This window comes from Mus caroli, unplaced genomic scaffold, assembly GCF_978045245.1.
Source record: "Mus caroli unplaced genomic scaffold, Mus_caroli_1 scaffold_6, whole genome shotgun sequence".
Lineage (NCBI taxonomy): Eukaryota > Metazoa > Chordata > Mammalia > Rodentia > Muridae > Mus > Mus caroli.
The window spans coordinates 149282008-149294752 of record NW_028227261.1 but is presented as its reverse complement, the minus strand read 5'-3'; the positions used below and the strand labels follow the sequence as shown (position 1 = coordinate 149294752).

At 41.0% G+C, this 12745-nt stretch overlaps 1 pseudogene; it reads right to left on the bottom strand.

Annotated features, from left to right (window-relative positions):
* Positions 1–398: 398 nt before the first annotated feature.
* On the bottom strand, positions 399–818 carry LOC147004433 (serine/arginine-rich splicing factor 3 pseudogene; annotated as a pseudogene).
* Positions 819–12745: the final 11927 nt, after the last annotated feature.

Sequence of the window (12745 nt, the reverse complement as noted above, 5' to 3'; positions counted from 1 at the left end):
GGGCAGATATAGAGGGAAGCCGGGTAGTTGATAGCGGCTTGAAGAAGCAAGCTGACAGCATGATCACAACTCCCAGGAAAGGTGGTAGCTTGGCAGAGCTAAGCCAAGAGGAACAACAAAGTACAGAGTGGTGGGGGTATCAGCATCGGCTGATCCAGAGCTAAGCAGAGAACTAGCAAGGGCTGGGGTCCCAGGCAAAGGAGGCAAAGGATTTAAAATTACAGGCAACATAAAACATCTAAAAAAATGCACCAAGCATATGAAGTCTCAAACAAAACTTTAATTTGCTGTACAAACTCCTGTGAAATCATGTCGCGTCCTATACACTACTTCTTTTGCAAACCGGTCTTCTATTTCCTTTCATTTGACCCAGGTCAGCAATGAGACCTAGAGAAGGATCAAGAAGGCTAGTGATTTCTCTCAGGAGACACAGGCTTTTCTCCTCTCCTATCTCTAGAAAGTGACATGCTCTGGCTTCCAGTGAAGCTTCTCCTTGGAGATCTGTGCTGAGTTGGAAGGCTCCTCCTAACACAATCTTCTTGAGGTGGGCAACAACCCCATGAGGGAGGCGGACCAGGATTTCAACTTCACTTTTCACCATTTGACTGTTCCACTCTTACACACAGTGTTCTTTCATCCAGCTTGGGACAGCCTCAGCAGCATCTCGAATTCAACTGACGCTAAGCCAGAAGGGTGTCTAGCAACACACACACTTTAGAGTGGTCCATATTAGCCAAAAGCCCGTCTAATTCAGTCTTGTTCCCATGGTTTCCAAGATTACCTACATGAATGTTACAGTCCAATGGACAGGAATCAGTTCATTTCAAGATCCTGGATCCAAAAGGACAAAGCTCAACTCCTAACATTCCAGTAGGCCCTCCTGCTCCCATCTGACTCTGCTCTCACAGATGTTCTCTGTACCCTGGCATCCAGAAAGTGGCTGAAATACAATATTTTTAATCAAGATCTCCAAGTATATTTGAATAAAAATGTATTTACTCTAAAGAAAATAATATATCTTCCTATACATCAAAATATCTGAAGAGTTTTTTAAATAAATCATTGCTTATTAAGGTTTTTCACAATATTTCAGTAAGTTGGGTTTTCCATCACAGCTCTAAAGATGAATTAGAAAGACAAAATATGAGTAGTGCAAAAAAGTATGCTTAATTCTCTAGCTATGCCATCTCTGCCTGTACTTATTGTTATGGTCTGAATGAGAAATATTCCTATATGCTTAAGTATTTAAATGTGTAGTCCCTAGTTGATGGCACTGGTTGAGAAGGTTATAGAACCTTTAAACATGGAAGGCCTGAGCTGGAAGAAATATGTCACTGGGTTCAGGATATGAGAGTTTATGGTCTCTTCCACTTCCAGTTTGTTCTCTGCTTCTGGCTCCCGAGTGGAAATGTAATTCCAAAGCTTTCTGCTCTGGCCAACTCTGCCATGCTTCCTACCATCATGGATTCTCCCTCTGGAACCATTAGCCAAATTAAGCTGCTGCTGCTTCCATAAGTTGTTTTTGGCTACGATGTTTTATGACCACAAAAAAGTAACTAATACACTTATTTTGGAGACTAGAAAATGCAGCAGTGTGTATTTAAGTAGCCTTCTCTAAGAAATAAAATAAACTCAAACTTTAAAATCATAATTCATGTATTTCTAGAATTTTTAAAGAATAATTGAATCTGTTTATTAAACTAATGAGGTAAATAAGTTTAGAATGTTGACAACTTAATGTGTGACTTTTATTTCTGTCAGTTTATGAGTCTCCCTCTTGAGTCTCTGATTAAGTAGCTATTTTGAGACAGACAGACACTTTTTATAGAGAGGACAATGCAGTGTTCAGCTGAAGAATCTTAGGACTATATTGATGTTACTGTTGCCCATGAAAAGGAGTCATCAGTGGGAGATGCTCTATATAATAGTATTCTGCTCAGATGTCGCCTGGAAAACCCATGTAGGCCTAGGACTCTGAACAACTCAACTAAACCCTTCTTTCTGGTAGAGTGGAACAATAATTTTTAATGCCTTGTGTTTTCTGTAGTTAATATTCTCTTACCTATGGGAAGTCTAGAATATGGGAACTCTGCCACAGCTCTTAAGTAGCAATGATTAAGAAATCACTCACAGTGATTAAGAAATAAGATAGAGGAACAAGTGAGATAAAGAGTAAGGGACAATTATATAGTCGTTGTGGGAAACAACGTGATGGTTCCATAAAAATTAAAGCTAGAACTATCTATCATACCTCCAGTAGTATTCTACTATACTCCTCTCCTACCTTTCCCTCTCTCCCTGCCCCTCTCTCTCATGCATGCTCTTGTGTGTGTGTGTGTGTGTGTGTGTGTGTGTGTGTGTATGTGTGTGTGGTGTACATGTGAGAAAGAGAGAGAAGAAACAAGAAAGAGAGGGGGAAATCAGTATGTTGAAAAGATAATACTACTCTCATGTCATTGAGCACTGGTCAAAATAGTGAAAAAGAATCATCCTACATGTATGTGAACAGATGAATGGGTAAAAAGACAGTGAAAAAAATATAGTGGAGTACTATTAAGCCATAAAATTCAAAATTATATTGTCTACAACAAAGTAGATAGAAACAAAGTTCATTTTGTTAAGTAAAGTAAGCAGGCTCAGAAAGACAAATGCCACATGATCACCCGTGCATTTAGAATATAATATGTAGGCCACATAGAAGTGTGGAGTAAAATTGTGATAGAGGATAGGAAGAGTAGAAGGCGGAGGTGATCACAGGCAGCTGAGCAATGGGTGTTCGGCATTAGATAGGAGTAGAAGTTCTGGAATCTGTCCTATGTGAGCATGACTATAGCTGACAGTAACAAGCTGCACATTTCATAGTATACCTGGAAAATGTGTTCTTGAAATATTCACTATAAAATGGCATAGGTTTGGCAAGGTGAGTTTAGCAACATTTAAGCCATTACATTATTAAGTGTAATTTTGAAACACCACTTTGCCCATTTATATGAATACTTTTTATCTTCATGTCAGTTAAAAATAAATTTAATTTAAATTTTAAATAGAATCTGACATAAACGGAAAGAGTACCATCTCTTTAGATATATGTGTTTATGTAGTAGTTACTTTTGCCATTGATGTGATAAAATATCTGACGAATACCTTGGGAGAGACAGAAGGACTCATCACAGTGGGAACGGTATGAAGGAGCCCATGGTTGTGACAGTGTGTGGAGGAGGCTCCTCACAGTGAGAAAGGAGAGCCTGTAGCTAGAATTGGGTTTGAGTATAATCTTCAAAGGTCCTCTCCTGGTAACTTAACTCCTGACAGCCATGCCCTACCTACCTCCCAAAGACTTCATGGCCTTCAAAGTAGTACTGCAAGGTAGGCACTAAGTACTCAGATCATTAGGTTATGAGGGACAGTGCAGATGAAAACTGTAACACCCAGTTAATACTGAGCCTCAGAATCTATCCAGAGTAGCTTAGAACCAAGTCTAGGGTAGTGACAGCCCATCTTTCTGCCTTCACACATCCTGCCCCTGAAAGACAGTCTTTAGGTATCTCTTCTGCCTATCTCTTATGATAGGCAGCTCATTCCTAACCGAAGGGCCTGAGCTAATAGACTCAAGCTCTTTTCCAAAGTTTCCAGTTAGACTGTACTGTAACCTAGGGAGGGAATGATTGGATGATACACAAACTGCCACCCAGGTAGATTCACATGCTAACCCACCTTGAGCTTCTACTTTAATTGTGTAAAAGTCAGGCAGGCATAAGTCCGACACTGCGTGATGAATCCAGCTTCCTGGTGCCTTCCCAGAACATTGGTGGGCAAGGTTATCAAGGCCATATGTATCCTCTGTTGTCAAGAGGATCTGTGTGGATTGGCAATGTCTATCAAAAGTAGGCAAGAGAAGTTGATAGCTGAGTATTGCTCTACCCTCTCTTCTAAGTCCTGAGTAGGCCTCAGCAAAGCCAGAAACAACACAAGGAATGAGTGGAAACTTGGTAATCTCTACATCAAGTCTTCCTAAAAACGGTTTTGTATGTTACACATAAACCTATTTCTTGCCAATAAGGGTCAAAGCCATGCTTCCACACAAGCCTTCCCCTCATGTATTGCCACACCATTAAGTATGTACTATCTCCTTTCTCACAAAACTGCAGAGCCATCCAGCCTTGCCTGTAGGAATAGTTAGTAATAACATACTGTAAGTTTTAAATTGCTTGCAAATTGGTTTGGGGAGGGGTTTACAGCTCTCATTAGCTTTGTCAAAGACCTGGGCCTCATAACATCGAGAACCCTACTAATCACACTTTCTATCTCAGAAAAGAGGATAGCAAAGTATCCTGTCTTAAAAGACCCTTGACTGTATAGCTTTATCTGGACCACTGTTTCTTCTCTTGCAGCATGTCAAAGATGTGGCCATTAGTTACAGGAGACTCACAGAGTCAATTTTTGTGTTATGAAGGTTATTAGTATTGAAAAGCCTTCCTCGGGCACAGGTTTGAAGACCTAGTGGTTCCCAACTGGTAGCACTGTTTTGGGAGGTTGTGGAAACCGTCAGAAGCTGTGCCATAGTTGGAGACAGTAGATCACTGGGTGGGGGAACAGCCTTTCAGGGTTAGTAGCCACAGATCCCTTTCTCACTATTCTCTGCCTCCTGAAGTGGAAATTTAAGGCTTCTTTGGAAAGTGTTGGAAATATTGGTTGTTTGACAGGGTACATATATATGAAACATACTTCAAATCATTCCCCACTGAGATTCTCTGATTCATTCCTCTCTTGTGTTTTATTCCTTGAAGTAAAATACTCATTTAAAGTCAAATCTAGGTTTTCAAGAACATTGTCATGGTTGCCACCACTTCCCTCTCTTCTCAGTTCCTTTTTCATTTCCATTGGTGACTTCTTTACCAACTCATCAAAAGTCAAAGTTGTTTAGCTTCTGAATAGTTCCGTTACTTTTTCCTCAAGGTTTACATTTTTTTTCCTATTAGTGAACGGCCTCACTGTGCTTTTCAGAGCCAGGCTAATACAGAAGGCCACTGAGCCCCTTGCTCCCAACCAGGCCAGCGAGAAAGGACACTGAACCCCTTGTTTTCTCTTCCTTTCTCATCTGCCATAGGAACTAGAAGGGAATTATTCCCACTCATCCCCCGACCGACCCCCATCACTGGAGACAGTGCTGTTGAACCTTTTCCTGTAACACACAGGAGCTTACTCTCAGTCCAGCGTGGCAGACACAAACTCAGTCTCCTCACCAAATAAAGCCGGTTCCATCTGTGAAACTTCTTTTGTACTGGGTAAACATGGGTGGAAAGTATCTGAGTATGCACAAACACATCCCTGTCAAACACAACCTCAACTTGACATAGTTTAAGACTCAGGACAGTTGGAGGCAGTTAGAACTGTCACACACCCTCAAGATTTCATCTAGTCACAATAGCCTTCTCAAATGAAAACCCAGGCACCTTCTACAGTCAAACCTGGGTAGGTTTCAAGTCAGATCTGTCACTCTCTGACCTCAAGCCTCTTGTCTTAGATAGGGTTTTATTGATGTGAAGAGACACCACAACCAAGGCAACTCTTAGAAAGGCAAACATTTAATTGTGACTGGCTTACAATACCAGAAGTTCAGTCCATTTTCATCATAGTGGGAAGAATGGCACTGTACAGGCTAACTTGGTGCTGGAGGAGTGGAGAGTTCTATATCTTGATCTGAAGGCAGCCAGAAGACTGTCTTCTTTGTTGGGCAGAGCATATGCCCAAAGCTTGCCTCCACCATAACACACTTCTTCCAACAAGGCCATAACTCCTAATAGTGCCACTCCCTATGTAGCCAAGCATTCATCCACATTACCCTATGGAGGCCAAATCTATTTAAACCACATCAGCTTTAAAGTTTCATTTGAATTATATTCACAACTTTTTGGTGAATTAAGATGACAAGTTTTTTTCTTGTCTGAAATTGTACTTTATGAAAGTATTTATATTTCTTAATTGGATAAAATAGGTCATTGATTTATGAGTTCCTTAGTTGTGCTACCAAGTGCCACTCATGAAAAATGGTAGAGACTGAACAAATGCTCCTTTTCTGTCTTCAGTGCAATCGTTGGAGAGACAAGAATTAGCTAAGAGTTCTTAAGGTACACTCAAATAACAGAAAAAGCATTTGAAAGGATTTTTTTTTACTAGAAATATTGGTGTACTAATTATAAGTTGAAAAATAATCCTCTTATGAAAATATTTTAGTGGTCTATGAACCATCATTAACATAGGACATTCTTAGATAAAATTGATATATGTATTTGGAAATGTATAACTTCATTTGTATGATTGGTTTTACATAGTTTTGAAATTAGTATTTCTATACACGGGGGAGGGGAGTTGGAATGGGATTAAGTTTATTTTTTCTACATCTTTATGCCATTCCAAACCAATGTAAAGTAAATGTCTGAGTCAGGAGGATTGTCCCATGAAGAATATCCCCCATGACTGTGCATGCTCAGGAAGGTCCCCATGACTATGTGTGTTCAGGAGTGTCCCTATCACTATGTGATCTGAGGAGTGTCCCTGTGACTGTCTGACCTCAGGAATATCTCTATGATAAACCACAGTTTAAGCTTCTCATCCAGTTACTTCTCACAAACCCTGATGCTGATTCATTTAAAGATGACATAATAAGTGTGAGATATCTCAACAGGTAAGGACTCTGGTCTCTAAGCCGGGAGTTCTGATTTTCACCCTTAGAATATGGTGGCAAGAGAAAACTAACCCTCACAAGCTTTCCTCTGACCTCCATACAGGCATCATGACAAACACACACACACACACACACACAGAGAGAGAGAGAGAGAGAGAGAGAGAGAGAGAGAGAGAGAGAGAGAGAGAGACATGCACAATGAGAGAAAAATACACACAATAAATAGATGTTTAAATTTCCTCTAAATGTTAAAAAATTAAAGATGATGTAGTTTTAAAAATAAGTTACTATCATTATATAGACTTTGAACTCATAGGGCTCCTCCAGTCTCAACCGCCAGAATGTCAAGATCAGAATTATATGTCACCACACCTAGCATCAGATATCAGTTTTAATTTACAAAGAGAATTATATTTATTTACTGACAATTTTGCCTGGAAATGGAGGGATGTATCCTAAATTTTGTGTTATAGCCAGGATATTGCTGGAATGATTTGCACATGTGAGCATGAAATGACAGGGAGCTACTTCAGGTGTCATGGTGTGAATACCCCCAAGGCTTCTGGAATTGAAAAAGGACTAAGAAGAGGAGAATGGGGGGAAGGGAAGGGAAGGGAAGGGAAGGGAAGGGAAGGGAAGGGAAGGGAAGGGAAGGGAAGGGAAGGGAAGGGAAGGGAAGGGAAGGGAAGGGAAGGGAAAGGGAAAGGGAAAGGGAAAGGGGAAGGGGAAGGGGAAGGGGAAGGGGAGGGGAGGGGGAAGGGGAAGGGGAAGGGGAGGGGAGGGGAGGGGAGGGAAGGGGAAGGGGAAGGGGAGGGGAGGGGAGGGGAGGGAAGAGAGGAGAATGGAGAAGATGAAAGAGAAGAACAGGAAGAAGGAGGAGAAGGAAGACAGAAACTTTGTCTAACTCTAGTATTTACAGACAAGGCTTAAGGGAGCTGATTGTGGTTGATTAAGTTGAATCCCAGTGGTTTTAAAATGAAGCAGAGAGAGACCCTAAAGGACCACACACCCAATGGACTAACAAAGGCACACAATTTGTTTTCTTCTTTTTGAGTTGTGATACCATATGTAATTACAATTTTTCTTCTTCCCTTTCTTCCCTCTAAATCCTGACACACAGTCCTTCAAATTTAGGGCCCATCTTTTTACTAATTGCTAATACATGCATATATGTATATTTATATACATATATGTTCTTAAATATAATGTTTTCCTGAATAGAGCTCTTGGATTTGTGTTTTTAGGGATGACCATTTAGTACTATGCCACCAGTTGGTGACTTTCCTGCCCAAGACCACCTTGCCTGCCGCCCAGTTTTCCTCATATGTGTATGCGTGTGACTGTGCATGCTATGTGAGTACAGGTGACCCTGGGAAACATGGTCTCAGACTTTCTGGCTCTGGAGCTACAGGCAATTGTGAGTTTCCAGATATGAGTAATGAGCACTGGGTCCTCAGAAAGAGCAGCAAGAGCTTTTAAGGACTGATGTCTCTTCAGTCCCTCCTTCCTTTTACTAGCATATGACATTTTGTATCACCTATCTGCTACCAAGAAAGCATTCACAGGCCAGAAAGATGGCTCAGCTTTCCAGAGCCCTGGTTGCTCTTCCAGAGGCCATGGGTGCAAATCCCATCACTCTCATGGCTGCTCACAATTCAGTTCCAGGGTTCCCTTTTCCTGTCTTCCTCGGGCTCTAAATACATATGTGATGCACAGGCATGCATACAGACAAATATCTGTACACATAAATTTTTTAATTAAAAATTTGAAGAATTTTAAAACCATATTTTTAAAAGAAGACAACAAGCAAATGTGGCCCCCAAGATTTGATTAGAATAGTGACCCCCAAAATCACCTCTTTCTTGTGATACAGAAACACTAGGTAATTGTGTATAGCTCACAGTAATTCTGAAGTTTCTTTGGTTCCTTGGGCTATGGCATCAGTTAGGCTTGAGGAGAATCCTTTAGAAATCTGCATTTCAGAATTATCTCAATGAAGCAGGGATACCATAAATGATTGCCACCTAGCTGTTTGGGAGTATCATCATATTCCAAGTACAGACACAGCTGCAAGTCATTTTCAGCAATGCCATTGAGAAGATCTAGTACTGTTATGTTAAAGTGTAGGGTCACAATAGCTGGGAGCATGCACATGTAGAGTAGGTTAGCTCTGGTTTCCCTGTTCAAAACCTGAATAAATACCAAGGTTCAGTGTGCTGTTGTGTGATATCCATTCTATATTAACATACACAGTGGTTGCCTAATATGCTGACAAAGCTATTGCAGTTGTATAAGTGTGGATACATAGATATGCTGAACAAATCTGTACAAGCTGTTCTGGCTACAAGGCTATCACACTAAGAAGTTTTGTTCTATTCAGTCATATCAGTAGCAATGACTTAGTGTCAAAGGCTTTGTTCTTACAGTCGTAGACCTTGAACATTTTTTGTTGAAGGCCTTATCAGTGACAAAATGAGATATGTACTTGAACAGGGCAAGATACTCAGCATAACACAGCCCCAGCAGTCTGGGAGTCATGGGATCCTCTCTGATGGAGCTACTCACAATCCCTCCAATCACAGCAGATAGAGCCAATTAGAGCACTGCCTATTCCAGCACTTACGATATATGTGAGATTAAGTAACACCTTGCTTGGAGAAACTGTGCTGTGACTTCAATCTGCTGTGTTTTTCTAACTCATACACAATTTAGTCCCACAATGGTGTTAAAAAATGAACTACAGTCCACCAATGCTGTTTAAAGGTGGCCTTTGGCAACTGATCGGAATTAAAGTCACTGGAGCCAAGCACCCATGAGTGAAGCTTGCTGGCTTTATGGTCAGAGACACATAGACCTAGACTCCCTTTTCTCTTATCATGTGTTACTCTGCATACCTCACACTCTACTATTACAAGGGGCCATCAAATATGAGGATACTCAACTTGTATCCCTAGAAGTATGATCCAGAATCAAGCTTCTTTCTTTCTATGGACTTGGAACCCACCACAATAAACAAGGATGACTTCCTCAGCATCTGTAACTTGGTCACTTTTGGGAAGAGATCTAAGAGTTCATTTACAAATTCTAGAGGATGAGATTGGATATTTGTCTTATTTATTTTTTCTGTTGCTATAAGAAACACCATAACCAGAAGCAACGTGGGATAAAATGGCATATTTTAATGAACAGGTCACAGTCAGTCTTTGAGAGAAGCTAGGCCAAGAACCTGGAGGTAGGAGCTGAAGCTGAGGCTGTGGGATAATGCTGCTTCCTGGTTTGCTTGCTGTGGTTCCCTCAGCTTGCTTTGTTACACAATTCAAAGTCAATTGCCCAGGAGTAGCACTGGCCACACTGGGTTGAGACTCCCATGTCAATCATTAGGCAAGAAAATTCCCCATGGATTTGTGATGATGGAGGCAGTTCTTCAGCTGACCTTCCCTCCTTCCACCTGACTCTACTCTGGGTCAAGTTGACAAAAAATGGATGAGCACAATGTTTTGGTCATTTGTCATTTAGCAGTCTCCTCCAAATTGGACATTCCAGCCTAAGAGAAGGGCTTGTAAGATTCAGGAAGTAAACACAGCCTCTGGAAGATCCTGTAACTGCAGATTCCCAACGTTCATCTTAAGGTCATTTACCTGGGACAGACTCCCCCACCACTGGAGCTGCCTATAGATTGTGCAGGGAACATTTGTGACTTTTCACCATGTTGGGCTGGGCTCTATGGTGATACATGTGCTTCTGAGGCATCCATTCGTCTGTAAGTGACCTCTCACCTAAACTCCAGTAACTCCTGTAAATGTATTTGTTCTCCATCCAAGTTAGGCCTTGGGAGAATGCTTTCTTTGGGTGTAGTCACTGTGTGTGTGGTGTGTGAATCGATCTTATGAGCACTTCGCCCCCCCCCCCATAAAAACTACAACAACACTGTTATTTAGTATATTACACAAAGTGACCAGGAGCTAAATCTGAGCTACTGTCACGGTCCCATTAGATTTTACCTTAGAAGTGCCTCAGACCATTTTCTGTTGTTCTAACAACATACCTGATGCTAGATAAAATGTAAAGAAAAGAGGTTTGTTTAGCTCACAATTTGGAAGAAAGCTAAGGCTATTCTGGAATCTGCTTGGCTCTAGGAAAAACCTTGGGGGCAGATGGTATCATAGAGTGAGAGAATATGTGAAGAAAAGACCACATGGTAAGAGGGACTGGTACATCCAGTGAGCTGCCAGACTCCTGTTCTCCCAAGGATGAAATGTAAGAAAGATTTACTCCCCTTAAAGATTCCAACAGCTTTCATACCACTACACTAGGGAACAAGCTTCCAGAACATGAAGCTTTGGAGACACATTGACATAACCCTCAAATCAATGCAAATACTTTCCCTCGAATGGACAGCAATACTCTACATGTGTGCTTCTGTATATCAGAAAGTGGTGCTCCCTGTGGCTGACATAACCCTACACTAACACATGCATGAAGGTGCTGCTGGAAGACACAAAAAAATGTTCATTCTAATATGAGCAAGCACCAACACGGCAAAATTGTGATACTTGCCAATGGGCTACTATACACATTGGAACAAAACAGGAATAGGTGCCTGATATGTTTCCCAGTATTTACATTGAGAAGATGTTTCAAAGGACATTGATTTGGAGAAGCTTTACCATATTGATTTTGCAACAGTAAAAGAGACAGACAGATAGACAGACAGACAGAGACATACACACAGAGACAGAGAGAGACAGAAACTCAAGAAGATTAATGTTCTATCAGGTCTCATAGGTTAAAATGAACTGATCTACCATGAAGAATAGAATAATGGTGTATGTCATTGTATGAACTACATTGCCACAGCCTCACAGCAGTCTAACCAATGTTGAGGCATTGGCTTCTGCTGCTTTCCCCTATAATAGTTGGTTTCTTGTCAGCTTGGCACAAGCTAGCATCATCTGGAAAGAAAGAACCACGATTCAGAAAATGCCTCCATCAAATTGGCTTGTAGGCAAGTCTATGGGGTCATTTTGTTGACTGATGATTGATGTGGGAGGGCCCTGCTGACAGTGGGTAATGTCACCACTGGGCAAATGGTCTTGGGTTGAAGACAAAGCAGGCTGAGCAAGTCATGGAAGCAGCCAGTAACCCCATGGCTTCAGTTCCTGTAAGATTAATTAAACCCTTTCCTCTCCAGGTGGCTTTTGGTCATAGAATTTTATTATAGCAATGAAAAGGAAACTATCTAGTGATACTCAACTCTTCATAGTTTATGTGAACTTGGGCCATGCAGGTTGCCCAACTTGGTTGTCTCTGCAGAGTTCTTGACAATTTCTCTCAAAGTGTTTCACTTAAAATGACACAATCTCTTGATTGTTCCAACCTTTTCTGTACACTAGAAGCACAGTCAGGTACCAGGGGCAGTTGGCCTTGGAGGGCTTGTCACTTTCCATCCATGGAGAGGGCAAGAACGATATTAAATCATGGTAAGCAAACAACAGCCATAAAAATGCCCACGAGGTAGAAGAGAGTGGGTGAGTGCAGGGGCAACCTCCACACTCACATGCACAGGTTACAGGATCTATGTCAGTTGCTAGCTTCTGCTTAATATCTCAATGATTAAATTCAAATAACTCCTCATAAATCTAGCATATATGCAATGGTTAAATCTCATGAAAGAAGGAAAAAATACCATCTGGTTGGTATATTAAAAGCATTTACTGAAGAACAGATTTTTTAATATAATTATGCTCAAAATATACTGTTACATTCGTAGTGTGACTGTTCTCTCCCTTCATCTCCATTCTTTCAAAACCTTTGAGAAATCTTATTTCCACCTTATATTCAGTCCCCTCTGCCCTCCACTCTACCTCACTGGTTAAAAGAATACCTGGCCTTATGGGAATTGTATCCTAAAGAAAGGCTCATTCATTATTCCCACTAATATCTACACTGTCACAGTCTATGAATGAGACTGGATGTCTTACTTCTGGATTGCTGGAAGGACTATTTTTAGATACCAAAGAAAGGAGATATAGAAGTAACCATAAATTTGAAAACTGCAAA